Here is a 15,471-nt window from a genome sequence, read left to right on the forward strand (position 1 = left end):
AAACATACATTCACACAAATATTTGCACATGAGTGTTCATGATGCAATTATTCCTAACAGTTAAAAAGTAGAGACAACCCAGATGTCCATGAAGTGATGAATAAACAAAATATATCCATGCAATGGAATTTTATTCAGTAATAAAAAAGGAAAAGTGCTGATAGATACTGCAACATGGGTGACTCTCGAAACATCATTGTATATTCCTTGATTCCGTTTATACAAAATGTCCAGGATAGGTTAGTCTCAGGGACAAAAAGTAGATTAGTAGACTGGGAGGCTTGAAGTAGGGTGATGTATAAGGAGTTTCTTTTCGGGATGATGAAAATGGTCTGAAATGGTTTGTGGTAATGGTTGTACAACTCTGTGAATATACTCAAGTCAATGAAGAGTGTACTTTTAAAGGGTGAATTGTAGAGTAGATGAGTTACATCTCAATAAAGCTGTTAAAAAAAGAATAAATGAGGTAATACGTAGGGATATACTTTGAGCTATTTGAGAAGATACTAGTAATATTATAGTTTGACTGTAAGGCTTTTAAATAGTAGCAGGATGACTTAGTTATTTTTCATCACTTGCAGTTCTGTGATTTTAGGCCATGACTCAACTTTATAAGGCCATAACTCAGCAATATAAAATGTTGAAAATGTCGAAGCATAAAATGAAAACTGCTTGGCTTACTATTTTTATTTAATAGGCTTTTCTGAATCAGTTAATTGGCAATAAGTAGAATGTGTCATTAAGGAATTAGGTTTTAGAGTCATAAAATTTTAGAGCTGGAAGAAACTTTAGAAGTCATCTTTTTGAGCCACCCTCATATTGTTTTGTAAGTAAGAAAACTTGAGTCCTACAGAAGCTAACTGAGGTATCTGATCACAGAATTGAGTAAGTGCTAGAATTGAGTCACTGTTCTTTGTTGATTGTTGTTGTTTAGCCACTAAGTCATGTCCAACTCTTTTGTGACCCCATGGACTGTAGCCCACCAGGGTCCTCTGTCCATGGGATTTCCCAGGAAAGAATACTGGACTGCATTGCCATTTCCTTCTCCAAGGAATCTTACCAACCCAGGGATCAAACACGTGTCTTCCGCATTGGCAGTTGGGTTGTTCACCACTGAGCCACCAGGGAAGCCCTCTCTTGATGACTATTGGTTTTAGTGCTATTACAGTATCAATAGCAGCTATTTCAATGCTTTCTTTGGCAACTTCCTTGGTGGTCCAATGTTTAGGACTCCACACTTCCACTGCAGGGAGCAGGATTTGATCTCTGGTCCTGAAGTCCATGGCAACCAACCCCCATACCCTTCTATACATAAAAAAAGCAAAAGAAAAAAACCTTCAGTTCAGTTCAGTTCAGTTCAGTTGCTCAGTCATGTCCGACTCTTTGCGACACCATGAATCGCAGCACGCCAGGCCTCCCTGTCCATCACCAATTCCCGAACTTCACTCAGACTCGTGTCCATCAAGTCAGTGATGCCATCCAGCCATCTCATCCTCTGTCTTCCCCTTCTCCTGCCAGCATCTCCTGCCCCCAATCCCTCGCAGCATCTGAGTCTTTTCCAATGAGTTCTTCGCATGAGGTGGCCAAAGTACAGGAGTTTCAGCTTCAGCATCATTCATTCCAAAGAAATCCCAGGGCTGATCTCCTTCAGAATGGACTGATTGGATCTCCTTGCAGTCCAAGGGACTCTCAAGAGTCTTCTCCAACACCACAATTCAAAAGCATCAATTCTTTGGCGCTCAGCCTTCTTCACAGTCCAACTCTCACATCCGTACATGACCGCTGGAAAAACCATAGCCCTGACTAGACAGACTTTTGTTGGCAAAGTAATGTCTCTGCTTTTGAATATGCTGTCTAGGTTGGTCATAACTTTTCTTCCAAGGAGTAAGTGTCTTTTAATTTCATGGCTGCAGTCACCATCTGCAGTGATTTTGGAGCCCCCAAAAATAAAGTCTGGCACTGTTTCCACTGTTTCCCCATCTATTTGCCATGAAGTGATGGGACCAGATGCCATGATCTTTGTTTTCTGAATGTTGAGTTTTAAGCCAACTTTTTCACTCTCCACTTTCACTTTCATCAAGAGCCTCTTTAGTTCCTCTTCACTTTCTGCCATAAGGATGGTGTCATCTGCAAATCTGAGGTGATTGATATTTCTCCTGGCAATCTTGATTCCAGCTTGTGCTTCTTCCAGTCCAGTGTTTCTCATGATGTATTCTGCGTATAAGTTAAATAATACTTCCTATTTATGTGCTTTGCATTGTTGGGTACTTTATGTGTGTTATCTTGGTTAATCTGCACAACAGTCTGTGAAGATGATTTGTTTCACCTGTGCGTGAGGGTCCTGTTGCTGCTGTAACAAATAGAACAAAAACGTAATGACTTGAAACAGCGCAGATGAATTTTCTTCCAGTTCTGGAGGTCAGAAGCCTGAAATGGGTGTCACCGAGGGTTGCTAGTGGAGAAGGCGATGTCACCCCACTCCAGTACTCTTGCCTGGAAAATCCCATGGATGGAGGAGCCTGGTGGGCTGCCGTCTATAGGGTTGCACAGAGTCGGATGCTACTGAAGCGACTTAGCAGCAGCAGCAGCAGAGGGTTGTTAGGGCTGCTTCCTTCCTGGAGGCTTTAGAGGAGGTCTGTGTTCTTGTCTTTTCCATCCTCTAGAGGCTGCCTGCACTTCTTGGAGCACCTCCTCCTTCCATCTTCAGTATCAGCAGGAACGGGTCTTTCAAACATGGTTCTCAGGTTCTGACTCTTCTTTATCCCTCTTCCCTTTCAGACCCATCTCAATCATCCAGGATACTCTCCTTATTTTAAGGTCAGTTGTTGGGACTTGTGGTTTTAGTTCCCCTTGTTATGTAACATACCATCTTCACAGGTTTCAGGGATTAAGATGTGGAAATCCTTATGGGGAGGTGTCATCATTCTGCCTCCCACAATCTGTTACGTAGAGAAATTGAGGTTCAGAGAAGTTAGATAAATAGTCCAGGGTCTCAACTCTTAACCTATGAAGGAGCTCGAGTTTAACCCAGTCTATTATGTAGCATATCTCTCACAATGAACCGGTCTTTTCCACAAATGCCATTTGATCCTTTTCCACAAATGCCGTTAGGGTAAGTAGGATGGTCGACAATTTTCAAATGGTAAATAGCTATTTCTTCATAAAGCAAAATCCCATTTACTTTAGCAGTATCAAGAAATAGGCTGTATTACTATGAAGCAATTAAAAGCGTGGTAGAGAATTCTATTTATTGATGTGGGAAAGTCTTTATGACTCCTCAAGACTTTCGGTTCATTACCTGGTCTCCCTGCCGCCATTTCTCTGTATTGCTGAGTTCCCTCGGTCATCAGTCCTTCCTTATCCAGCCTTCTCCCACCCCAGTTCAGTTCCTCACCTGCGGATGCCCACCATTTCTTTGCACTCCTTTGATCTCTTCCTGTCTGGTAAATGCTCAGGACTGGATGAACGCCACTACCTGCCTGGTTTCGTGTTAATGATCTGCTTGGCTGCCTCACAATTGGCAGCAGTCTCCCCAGATGTCTTGTTATCTCCCTGCCCACAGCGTCCATCCTGCGGGCTTCCAGACCTCACCCTCCTGTGCTGCTTGGCATCTCAGCAGTTCTCCATGTAGGGACCTCGGCTGCCTAGTGCTTCCTTTTGGGAACCGTCTGCCTTTGTCACACCACCCTTTCCTGGCTTTCCTTTTCCCATTCTGGCTGGTTCTTCTCAGTCTTCTGTGCTGGTTCTTCCACTTCTGCTTCACTTCTCAATGGAGTTCTTCAAGGTTTAGTCCTCTTTTTTACTCACCTTGCCCTTTTGATTTAAAAATTATCTATTGGAGTAAGTCTTCCGTATTTATATTTCTCACCCTTGGCACTAGTGACATTTGGGGTTGGATGACAGTCTGTTCCAGGGCTGTCTTGTGCATTGCAGAATATGTAGCAGCATCTCTGGCCTCTACCCTCTAGATGCCAGTACACCTCCCTCTGTTCCTGGTGTGACAAGCGGAAGTGTCTCCACTCACTGCTGAGTGTCTCCTGGGGGACAGAATCACCCCAGTTGAGAATCACTTATCAAGCCTGAAGTCCCTTCTGAGGATCAAAAGATAATGCACTTTTGGCAGCCTTGTGCATTTGGAATTCTCATAACAAATTTAACAGAATCAGAATGGACTCTTGTTCCTTCTGTGGATTTCCTGTCCTCTGGCTTTCCTCATTTCATATCATTTATGACCTTGCAGGCATCAGAGGTGGTTTGGCTTTGGTTCCGAGTGAATCTGTAAGCCCTCAGAGAGTTTTGGGCTAAGAAATGGTAGGATCTCACTTAGGTCAGATCTTTGTTGAGACTGTGAGTTGGAGGGTTGAAGCAGGAAGACTAGTTAAGAAACTACTGTGGTGATCCAGGTGAAAAGATGGTAGGAGCTTGCACATGGTGTTAGAGGACATGGTAAGAAGTGGTATCTTCATAATTCTAAAAGATACATGCACCCTGATGTTCAAAGCAGCACTGTTCACAATAGCCAAACAAGGAAGCAACCTAAATGTCCAACAACAGAGGAATGGATAAAGAAGATGTGGAATATATGTATGATGGAATATTACTCAGCCATTAAAAAGAATGAAATAATGCCATTTGCAGCAACATGGATGGACCTAGAGATTGTCATACAGAGTGAAGTAAATCAAAAAGAGAAAAAGTCAGAAAGTAAATTATCAGTTGTATGTGGAATCTAGAAAATGATACTGATAAACATGTTTGCAAAGCAGAGATAGAGATATAGAATAGAGAACAAATTTATGGTTGCCAAGGGGGAAGCGGGGGGTAGGATGAATTGGGAGACTGGGATTGACATATACATGCTGCTGCTGCTGCTGCTAAGTTGCTTCAGTCGTGTCCAACTCTGTGTGACCCCATAGACGGAAGCCCACCAGGCTCCCCCGTCCATGGGATTTTCCAGGCAAGAGTACTGGAGTGGGGTGCCATTGCCTTCTCCAATGTGTGAAAATGAAAAGTGAAAGGGAAGTCACTCAGTCTTGTCCGATTCTTAGCAACCCCATGGACTGCAGCCTACCAGGCTCCACCGTCCATGGAATTTTCCAGGCAAGAGTACTGGAGTGGGGTGCCATTGCCTTCTCCATATACACACTACTATGTATAAAATAGGTGACTAATGAGAACCAACTGTATAGCACAGCACAGGGCACTCTACTCAATGGTAGGGTGGTGGCCTAAATGGAAAGAAAGCCTAAAACAGAGGGGATGCATGTATACATACAGCTGGTTCAGTTTTCTGTATAGCAGAAACTAATACAAACATTGTAAAGCAACTATACTCCAATAAAAATTAGTAAACAATATTGTAAAGTAATTAACCTCCAATTAAATTTATATTAAAAAATAAAAATAATAAAAATTTAAAAAAATTAATAAAAAAGAAGTGGTATCTTTGGTTGAAGCCTTAAGTACCAGTAGCCTTAAGAAGAGGAATGCATTGTGTTATCATGAGATTACTATCTTCATGTGATTTGTTTATCATATATTTTCTAAGATCTCAAAGGAAGCAGATGTTGGTGGATCAGAGGGAGAAGAGAGTAGCAAGAGCCCAGGCATTTACATGTTTACTGTCCCCAGTATGTATCTTAAAATATTCTTATTTCTGTATTCTGTTATAGAGGGTGTGGATGTCTCAGGGCCATCACTTTAAGAGAGTGCAGAGGATACCTGCTCCAGCCGCTTCTGTCCCAACCTTGTGATGCGGTGGAATTTGAATTGAAATGGGTGAGGCATTGAGATGAAAGGGAATTCCCTGGCTGGATCTTAGCAAAGGGATGGGAGTAGGACTGGAAGAGGGAGGTTAATGATTTATGGGAATGTTTATGCACATCATACCTTTATCAGGTCCAGCTAGTATCAAGAGCTAAATATGTTTAAAATCACATTTTAGAAAAAGGAATAGAGTGTACTCTTCATTGGATTTGTGGAAAAAAAAAATCATTAACTCAAGAATTGGAGCAATAACAGACTCCCTAAGAAAAGATCACCAGTTTGAATATATAAAATTTAAGACTTCTTCACAATGAAAAAAATAATATAACAGACTGGAGGAAATGCTCATATCACATGTGACTGAGCGCTAATATCTACAATACCTGAAGGATTCTCTCAAACTTAATGAGGAAAAATAATGTCAAGATTTAGTGTATTAGTGGACAGAGAATTTTAGCAGATTAATAAGTAATACAGTTAGTGATAAAAATGGGTAATCAAAGAAGTGCCTTGAGTTGTCCCTTCTCATCTCTCACAAGTACTGGAAGTTCAGACAAGTCCCTATTCTAGTGAGGTTTTAAGGGACTGGGGCCATTTGCTTGTTGCTGTTTCTTGTGCTGTAGCTACTCCCTGCTGCTGCCTTTCCCTCAACATGATGCGGCGATTTCAGACTCCTGTCTTGTCCTCTCTCTTGTCGTCTTCCTGAGCTCTTCCCTGGAGAACAAATGGGAGGGGGGCCTCCCACCCAGGTCAGTGCTGCTGCTGAATAGCCCTCTAAGCGGCACACAGCACTGCACTGCAGTCAGGGGTGTGTGAGGCACCCCTGCCACTTGTCTGGGGTTTCCTGAGCTTAGGGCTGGGCAGTTGTGCCTCAGAGCCTCGTACACAGTAGTTGTTCAAAACCAGTGAAAAAAAGGAATGAAATTTGGTGAATGTTTTAATGGACTACAGTAATGTTTTAATGGACAGTCATGTTAGTTCCATCATTCTAATATGGCCACTGTAATTATAATTTATGGCGAAATTTTGTAACCAAGTACAAAATGGTATATTTAGCTTGATTTCAGCTGCATTCGAAAGCTATTATAATATGGGATTACCATGTATACAACAAGCACACATTCAGTTCAGTTAAGTCACTCAGTCATGTCTGACTGTTTGCGACCCCATGAATCACAGCACGCCAGGCCTCCCTGTCCATCACCAACTCCCGGAGTTCACCCAGACCCATGTCCATCAAGTTGGTGATGCCATCCAGCCGTCTCATCCTGTCGTCCCCTTCTCCTCCTGCCCCCAATCTCTCCCAGCATCAGAGTCTTTTCCAATGAGTCAACTCTTCGCATGAGGTGGCCAAAGTACTGGAGTTTCAGCTTTAGCATCATTCCTTCCAAAGAACACCTAGGACTGATCTCCTTTAGAATGGACTGGTTGAATTTCCTTGCAGTCCAAGGGACTCTCAAGAGTCTTCTCCAGCACCACAGTTCAAAAGCATCAATTCTTCGGTGCTCAGCTTTCTTCACAGTCCAACTCTCACATCCATACATGACTACTGGAAAAAATCAGCCTTGACTAGATGGACTTTTGTTGGCAAAGTAATGTCTCTGCTTTTCAATATGCTCTTTAGGTTGGTCATAACTTTCCTTCCAAGGAGTAAGCGTCTTTTAATTTCATGGCTGCAATCACCATCTGCAGTGATTTTGGAGTCCCCCAAAATAAAGTCTGACACTGTTTCCACTGTTTCTCCATCTATTTGCCATGAAGTGATGGGACCAGATGACATGATCTTCATTTTCTGAATGTTGAGCTTTAAGCCAACTTTTTCACTCTCCACTTTCACTTTCATCAAGAGGCTTTTTAGCTCCTCTTCACTTTCTGCCATAAGGGTGGTGTCATCTGCTATATATAAAATAGGTAATCACCAAGGACCTACTTTATAGCACAGGGAGCTCTGCTTCAATACTCTGTAATAACTTATGTGGGAAAAGAATCTGAAAAAGAATATATCTATATATAACTGAATCACTTTGCTATATTGTAAATCAACTATCCTCTAGTATAAAATAAAAAAATTTTAAAACACTTAAAGTAATATACAAAATGAAAATTGAAAGATTTTAAATTGTAGGTAAAATTTAGTTTTTTCTTTTCTACATAAAGATAACTCTTTGATCTTTATGATAAGATGTATAATTAAAAAAAAAATCAGCTGGCAGATTTGAACTTCTCCCCATCAAAGGCTAAACTCTTCATCCTGTCCCATTATCTAGTGTATGTATCAGGAAACAGCTGGGCCTTCCTGGCCTCCCTGGAATGTGGGCTCAAAAGGATGGCTACATTTATGTGAATGTGAATTAGGTCTCCAAACATATTTGAACTTTTACTATGCCTGGATGTATACAGCTTGAAGATATTTTCATTAAAAATTTTTTAAAAAATTGATTCCTTCTTGTAGGTGTATATATGGTACTTACTTAGTCCTTTGTAGTTTATAAATGTATTTGTATTATCAATGACCAGTTTTATAGCTTTTGATGATGTCAGGTATAAATGGCAATTGACTTTTTTTAACAATTTAAAAAATAATTTTATTTATTTGTTTTTGGCTGTACAGGGTCTTTGTCGCTATGTGGGTTTTCCTCAAGTTGTAGCGATCAGGGGCTACTCTTTTAGTTGTGGTGCACAGGCTTCTCATTGCTGTGGCTTCTCTTGTTGCAGAGCATGAGCTCTAGGTCGTGGGGGCTTTAGTAGTTGCAGCTCCTGGACTCCAGAGCACAGGCTCAGTAGTTGTGGTGCATGAACTATCCTCCGAGGCATACGGAATCTTCCCAGATCAGTGTTTGAACCCGTGTCTCTGGCATTGGCAGGGGGATTCTTTACCACTGGACCACCAAGGAAGCCTAGCACTTGACTTCTGTAACAGGTTTTGAATATCTATTAATACCATCCACTAGTACTTGAGATACAGAATGCCTTTAGGGAAGGCCTTGTCTGGCAGGAAAGATAGACAGCCATCATCAGTGTGGAGATTATGACAAGGAGGCAGGAGAAGGGTAGTTCTCAATCTTCTATTTATTTTTGCATCCTTTCCCATGTGACCCTTTCTGTGATCATCCCTAGATTATAGATCGCAAAATAGATGAGACAAGCTTTACATTATGTGCAGCTCCACCCAACCTGCCACATGGTCTGTCTCAAAATTCATAGCCGTACAACTGAATGTCTCGTTTTATATTCTGGGTGAAAGTTGATGGTTAGAGGAATGAGATGGGCTAAGAGTTCATTGCAGTGTTCCAGACAAGAGGTGATGGCTTATATTAGAGCAGAGATAACAGACATGGATGGGAAGGAGTGTATTTGGAACACGTTCCTATGTAGACTTAGTGATAGCTTTGATATGTGTGGGTAGGGAGAACGAGGAATTGTGGATCAGTGCTTCTCAAATCTTAGTGTGAATGTCAGTTGCCTGGGGATTTTGTTGAAAGGTAGATCCTGATTCAGCAGATCTGAGGTGGGGCCACAGATTTCTGGGTTGGTCATGGACCAGTCGTTAAGTGGCAGGGGTGAGTTAACTTAAGTGTCAAGCTCCAGTGACTGGAAGATGATCTGAATATCTCAGGTGGGAAACACTGGAGAAAAGAAGGGTCGAGGAGGATCTGGAAGGTGGAGTGAAGTCCTTGTGGGATATTCAGGTTGAAAATTACAGATAGCTGAAAATTTGGAGCTTCAGCATAAGAGAGTGTTAGTCCTAGAGATACAAATTTGGAAATCAGTTACAGTAAAGTAAAGGCACAAGAATGAACATTACCTGCAAGAAAAAGATAAAGGTATTATTAGAAAATGTGCTTATTCCTGTTTGCTAGACTTTTAATGTTCCATTTAAGTTACTTTATAAACCAGCAACAGGAAAGAAATTGGATAGGTGAGCCTCCTGCATGTGAACCAGCTGTGGGTATAAATTCAGAAGTGGACAAATCTTTGGAAAACCCCTTTAACCCTCTGTTTTGACCATAGATCAGGTTAACTGTTCCTTGCTGTGCTCCTTCTGTTTAGTTGCTAGGTCATGTCTGACTCTTTGCGACCCCATGGACTGTACCCACTGGGTTCCTCTGTCCATGGAATTCTCCAGGCGAGAATACTGGAATGAGTAGCCATTCCTTTCTCCAGGGGATTTTTCCCAACCCAGGGATCAAATGCAGGTCCCCTGTTTGGCAGGCAGATTCTTTACCACTGAGTGGGAAACACGAAAAGTGGGTAGAGCACAGTGTGATGAATACAGTGGCGGGGAGGGGTAGCAGGGACCCATGACTCAGTGGGAGGACACAGGACAGCTTTCCTGCGGAAGTGGCATTTAGACTGAGACCAGCAGGCTGAGTGGAGGTGATCGTGAAGAGGACAGGAAGGGTATAACAGCAATAACTTGGAGGGGAGAAGGCCCTGCAGGTTGAAGGAGCACAGTGTGTCTGGACTGCAGAGTGAGAGATGAGGCTGGAGAGGATCCATGCCAAGGCCCATTCCTTGGGACTTGGTCGAGGGAGGGTGGAGGGAGAAAATGATGTATTTTCCAAAGGAAAAAGTGGTTCAAACAATAGTCCTATGCATATGGTTTTATAAGGCTTTTATGGACTGGCCTAGTAATGGAATGACTCACAGAAACATGGTTCCCATCGGAAAATGTTTTGGGTTTCAAAAATTTAGTTTAACTTGCAAATTTTTTTTCACTGTTTGGGAACTACTTGCATAGGCACATACCTAGTGCTGTTTGTTATTTGTGCTCCAGTGTGCTTTCTCTGGTATTTATCTGTATGGCTACAGTGTTTACTTTATACCCTCTGATAGGAATCAAAAGTATCATTCCACAGATCAAGGAACAGCTTTAGAAAATTTATGGAAATAAAAATAGAAATCTTATTACAAATTGTTTGGTTTTTGGAGTTTGTCCCTTAAAGTTAAGGATTCCTCTGTAAACTATATTTGTATAGTGTTGTGTATACGACAATATGAAAAATGAAACTGACATGAAAACTGTTACAAACAGAAAGTAAGAGAGAGTGGTATGGCTTCTTTATTGAAGTCAGATGGAATGTTGAAGGTAAACAGTACGTGGGTAAAATTCCTACCTTTTAAAAATACTGTAATAACCATGAACTTTAGCTTATCATCATCAAAATTATCATCATTATCTTCATTACTGGCTATTGTTATCACTAGAAATACTAGATTTTTTAAAGCAGAAAAGACATGTTAAGTTCATTCCCTTTATAAATTAGAACTACATGAGCTTCATGTTGTTTAATAAGTGAAACTTTAGGCAGAAACTCCTTCAGATTCCCAAGTCTTCAACTGGCTAAGATAGTAAAGAACCTACCTGCAATGAAGGAGACCCGGCTTTGCTCCCTGGGTTGGGAGGATCCCCTGGAGAAAGGAATGGTCTCTAATAGGCAAAGTTAATTTCATTTATACCCATCTTGTGAAAATCTTTCTATATCAGAATGCTTTCAGCTGGTAAATAACAGGAGACTGAGTTGTAAATGGCTTTAAAAATAAGTAATAATCTCATATAAATAGAACTCTGAAAGAAAGATGGGTTTGTAGTTGGTTCACGTAGCAGCTAACCACTGTCGTTAGGCTCTTGGGATGTTTCTGTCTTTCTGTTCTGCCATCATGGATGAGTTAGCCTTTGTCCTCTAGCTAGCTTGTCCCTTTCTAGTCTTGAGGTGGCAGACAGCTTTAGCTCCAAGATTTACATCTTCGTATCAAAGTATCCAAGACTGTAACAAGAGGTGTCTCTTGTTTTAATTCGGCTGCTATAACAAAATGCTATGTAGTGGATGGCTTAAACTACAGACATTGTATGTCTCACAGTTATGGAGTCTGGGAAGTCCAGGATCAAGGTGCCTGAAGATTTGATTCTTCATGAGCTTGCAGACAGCTCTCTCTTTTCTAGTTTCCTCACATGGTAGAGAGGAGAAACACCTCTCCACCTTGTCTCTTATTTTATGTGGACCATGAAATTACGAGATGCTTACTCCTTGGAAGGAAAGTTATGACCAACCTACATAGCATATTAAGAAGCAGAGACATTACTTTGTCAACAAAGGTCTGTCTAGTCAAGGCTATGGTTTTTCCAGTGGTCATGTATGGATGTGAGAGTTGGACTGTGAAGAAAGCTGAGCGCCGAAGAATTGATGCTTTTGAACTGTGGTGTTGGAGAAGACTCTTGAGAGTCCCTTGGACTGCAAGGAGATCACACCAGTCCATCCCAAAGGAAATCAGTCCTGAATATTGATTGGAAGGACTGATGCTAAAGCTGAAACTCCAGTGTTTTGGCCACCTGATGTGAGCAGCTGACTCATTGGAGAAGACCTTGATGCTGGGAAAGACTGAAGTTGGGAAGAGAAGGGGATGACAGAGGATGAGATGGTTGGATGGCATCACCGACTTGATGGACATGAGTTTGAGTAGGCTCTGGGAGTTGGTGATGGCCAGGGAAGCCTGGTGTGCTCCTGTCCTTGGAGTCACAAAGAGTTGGACACAACTGAGAGACTGAACTGAACTGAACCTCTCTGGGGACATTTGATATGGATTTTACTAACTACCACCTTCTTTCTGAGTTTCAGAACTCAAATTCAGACCTGCAGTTCTTATGCCTCCTGTGTTCTCTTTCTCTTTTTATTTTTTTTTAATTTTTATTTTTGCTTTATTTTACTTTACAATATTGTATTGGTTTTGCCATACATTGACATGAATCCACTACAGGTGTACATGTGATCCCAAACATGAACCCCCCTCCCACCTCCCTCTCCACAACATCCCTCTGGGTCATCCCCGTGCACCAGCCCCAAGCATGCTGTATCCTGCATCGGACATAGTCTGGTGATTCGATTCTTACATGATAGTATACATGTTTCAATGCCATTCTCCCAAATCATCCCACCCTCTCCCTCTCCCTCTGAGTCCAAAAGTCCACTATACACATCTGAGTCTTTTTTGCTGTCTTGCATACAGGGTCATCATTGCCATCTTTCTAAATTCCATATATATGTGTTAGTATACTGTATTGGTGGTTTTCTTTCTGGCTTACTTCACTCTGTATAATCGGCTCCAGTTTCATCCATCTCATCAGAACTGATTCAAATGTATTCTTTTTAATGGCTGAGTAATACTCCATTGTGTACATATACACAATATACATTTTCTCTTTTTAAAGTTGATGAATGGCAGTGTTCTTTTTCTCAAGTAGGAAACCTGAAACTCTTTGTAATTCTTTATTCTTCCTTACCCCCATCTAGAGTCAGTTCATGTTCCACACTCTAAATATCCCTAGAGCGCATCCTTTTGTCTCTGTTGTCTCTGCTTTAGTTTGAGCCATTTCTTTTCACCCGTGTTGCTATCATGCTCTCCAAAAATGCTTGTCTAGCTCCAGTCTCAGACTTTCTTGTATTTATACTTCATACTTTTGCACAGTGAGTTTTTTAAAAAGATGCAAGCCTAATCACATTATTCCTGAGCTCAAAATTCTTTGGCCTCCCACACCTTCTAGATAAAATCCAGATTCCCTCCCATGCAAGCAGAGGGCTTCAAAACTGGGTCTCTGCCTGCCTGTCTAGTGTTTGCTTCTCTTCCTTTTCCACTCTTCCTGGGCTTTAGGACTGAACTGCCTTGATTCTGAGTTCTCTTGGGCTTTTGGACCTTTGCCTGAAACACTTCTTTTTCTCCCTTTAGTGCTTATCTTCCAGGACTTAGCTCAGGGTTACCTCTCCTATTGCTCCACTTCCCTGGTCCCTTTTCTGTCCCTGGAAATTAGATGCTCCTTTTCTGTACAGCCATGAGGTATGTAAATTGTACTCATTTAGCTGTTAAACACACTACTTAGTTCTGGAGGTTTATTTGGTGCTTGTCCTCCTCTAGACTGTGATTTCTTTAAGGACAAAGATTGTACTTTTCTTGTTTCTTAATATAGCTTCTAACATCATAATTAATCAATGTTTGTTGAGTGATTGAATGTTAAAGACTATTTTCAGTGATAAAAGCTGGTCATAAAACCCAGTCTGGAAAAGTTAGGACCCACTCTGGGGAACGCTTTGGAGGGTGACAAAAACACTGTAGACTTTACATCTAGTTGGATTTGTTCACGGTTCTGGAGGAATTGGTATTTCTTGAAGTCTGTGACAGAGTGAGCATGGGAGTTGGTTATATATTATAGCAGTCACTTCAGTGATGTTGGCATTTTCATTTCCTTTATAACTTGTGTGAAATCTGGAAATAAAATTGCTCTTAAGAGATCTTTAGCATATATAGAACTCTGTCCAGTAAGACAGAAACATGTGATTGCAAACTTTCCTCATATACCTATGTCTATATCTGTGTTTATTTATATAGACATATTTGTTTATTTCCTTGTTCTTTGAGAAGTTTATGCAAACTTAAATTGTGGTTGTCACAAGCTGCCATCTTTGTGATAGATAAATTTTATTTCTAAGTTTTAGATGACACCACCCTTATGGTGGAAAGTGAAGAATAACTAAAGAGCCTTTTGATGAAAGTGAAAGACGAAAGTGAAAAAGTTGGCTTAAACTCAACATTCAGAAAACTAAGATCGTGGCATCTGGTCCCATCTCTTCATGGGAAATAGATGGGGAAACAGTGGGAACAGTGGCTGACTTTATTTTTTGTGCTCCAAAATCACTGCAGATGGTGATTGCAGCAATGAAATTAAAAGACACTTCCTCCTTGGAAGGAAAGTTATGACCAACCTAGACAGCATATTACAAAGCAGAGACATTACTTTGCCAACAAAGGTCCATCTAGTCAAGGCTATGGTTTTTCCAGTAGTCATGTATGGATGTGAGAGTTGGACTATAAACAAAGCTGAGTGCCGAAGAATTGATGCTTTTGAACTGTGGTGTTGGAGAAGACTCTTGAGAGTTCCTTGGACTGGAAGGAGATCCAATCAGTCCATTCTAAAAGAGATCAGTCCTGGGTGTTCATTGGAAGGCCTGATGATGAAGCTGAAACTCCAATACTTTGGCCACCTGATGCAAAGAGCCAAGTCATTTGAAAAGATCCTGATGCTGGGAAAGATTGAGGGCAGGAGGAGAAGGGGACAACAGAGGATGAGATGGTTGGATGGCATCACCGACTCAATGGACATGGGTTTGGGTAGACTCCGGGAGTTGGTGATGGACAGGGAGGCTTGGCTTGCTCCAGTTCATGGGGTCACAAAAAGTCGGACATGACTGAGCGACTGAAGTGAACTGAAGTTTTAGAAACTGAATATTTAATTGACCATAAATGTATTATGGTTTTCATTTGTATTTCCCTAGTGACAAATGGAGAAGGAAATGGCAACCCACTCCAGTGTTCTTGCCTAGAGAATCCCAGGGATAGGGGAGCCTGGTGGGCTGCCATCTCTAGGGTCGCACAGAGTCGGACACGACTGAAGCGACCTAGCAGCAGCATCAGTGACAGATGACATTGAGCATCTTCTCATGTTTTTGTTAGCCATTTGTAAATCTTCTTTGGAGAAGTGCCTATTCCCATCCTCTGCTAAGTTAAAAATTTTAAATTATGAAAATAATTTTGATTATATAATTGTTTACCTTTTTATTAAAGATTTACAAGAACTGATACAAGTCCCTCTTCAGGTATGTGATATATGAATATTTACTCCTTTCTATGTTTTTCTCCCCACTTTCTTTATAGTAT

The 15,471-nt window shown here is 41.3% G+C and overlaps 1 protein-coding gene across 36 annotated transcripts in view; it reads left to right on the forward strand.

Annotated features, from left to right (window-relative positions):
• The window catches only part of ZNF438 (zinc finger protein 438), a 191,325-nt gene that overhangs the window by 30,175 nt on the left and 145,679 nt on the right, over positions 1-15,471 (forward strand). For 8 of the 36 annotated variants that reach the window (XM_069547720.1, XM_069547699.1, XM_069547696.1 and 5 more), the window contains one exon: positions 5,673-5,778. The exons of the other annotated variants lie outside the window; for them this stretch is intronic. The gene's annotated coding sequence lies outside the window, so the exon portion shown is untranslated. The remainder of the gene's footprint in view (positions 1-5,672; positions 5,779-15,471) is intronic. 36 annotated transcript variants of the gene reach the window in all.

Source organism: Ovis canadensis, chromosome 13 (genome assembly GCF_042477335.2).
Source record: "Ovis canadensis isolate MfBH-ARS-UI-01 breed Bighorn chromosome 13, ARS-UI_OviCan_v2, whole genome shotgun sequence".
Classification (NCBI taxonomy): Eukaryota; Metazoa; Chordata; class Mammalia; order Artiodactyla; family Bovidae; genus Ovis; species Ovis canadensis.